Genomic DNA, 1,421 nt, shown 5'->3' with positions numbered 1-1,421 from the left:
CTCTACGGTTGTAGAGGTTTACCTGAGAATATTTGCCAGAGATATTTAGCCTAAACACCATAACACTAAATAGTATCTCCTATCCTGACATATTAGCACTTGAATCTGCATATAATCCCAAATTATTATACAGTGTCCCCCTCAGCTATAAACAAGTTGGTAAGATATTAAAATTGAAACTAGTAGTTTGGTAATATACTGTATATAAAATGCATAGCAGACAACCGTATAATGGGGAACAATGGTTGCCATTCAGAGTGACCAGTTAACTGGTACTGAATGTGGCTGCCTTTATTTTATTTTATTTTTTTGGTATGGTGATGTGTTGAAAATGCAAGTGATATGAATATGAAAATCAAAGTCTCTGTCTAATCCATTAGCAGCCCTAAAATGATCAAAAAAGTCATTGAGGATTATTACTAATAAATAATGCTTGTAATTTCAAGAATAAGCCAAAACTAAAATTTAATTAATATCAACGAATGGAAAATGTTACCTGATGTTGATAACTCTTGGAATAGCTTTTGAGTGATAAGTCCCCCTGCTGAGAATTGAACAAATATACGTATTCATTTATTGAATTGCTTATCTGCTATACTCTGTGTTACTAAGGCAAAATATGTAACAATCTAATGAAAGCTGTGATCCTACCTTCAGGCTGCCTGGTGTCTGATAAACTGGTGTTGTCTTCTTACCCGGCTTCCCTCTTTATATAAGGTTCTGCTGACCCATACATGGAAATAGGACATGAGATTAAACATACGATTTCAAAAAGAGATCCAAACAATATGTGGGACGAGAGGTGTGGGCATGATAGACCTATGAGATCTGTTGTTGTTGCAGGAGGGAAGAGGAGGGGTTGAACACTTTCAACATTTTTGGCATCATCCAGAGCTGCAGCTCCTGATTTGGAGCTTAAAAGCTCATGGGTTATTTTCATGATGCCCATGGAAATTAGATATTGATGCTTTCTTCCTATTCATTTAGGAAAATCACATTTGTACTACAAACTGTACACTCTAATACTAAAATGGCATGTTGAGCTTTACATTTCCAGAAACAAGTTGTCATGTTCGCTTCATCAGATGTACAAAAAGGGAAGGCTAGCCCTATTTGGTAGGTTTTACAGTAAGTACTCCTGACGTGCACTTCCAGCTGTACTGTACAAGACACTTGCATACTTATATGGGCACCCTTGAAAGCCCAATCTTTGTCCTCTAGAGTGTGTGTGTGTGTGTGTGTGTGTGTGTGTGTGTGTGTGTGTGTGTGTGTGTGTGTGTGCGCGCGCGCGTGCGTGCGTGCGTGCATCTCTGTCTGTCTCTATCCATCTATGTCTGTCTAGTGACAGATTTTACAGCGGTTTATCACCCCAGAGCGATCAACTTCCCACAATAAATTTATTGAGAATTATGATTGATTAT

Source organism: Poromitra crassiceps (assembly GCF_964638095.1).
Source record: "Poromitra crassiceps genome assembly, chromosome: 2".
Taxonomy (NCBI): Eukaryota; Metazoa; Chordata; class Actinopteri; order Beryciformes; family Melamphaidae; genus Poromitra; species Poromitra crassiceps.
Note: the sequence above shows the minus strand (reverse complement) of the source record.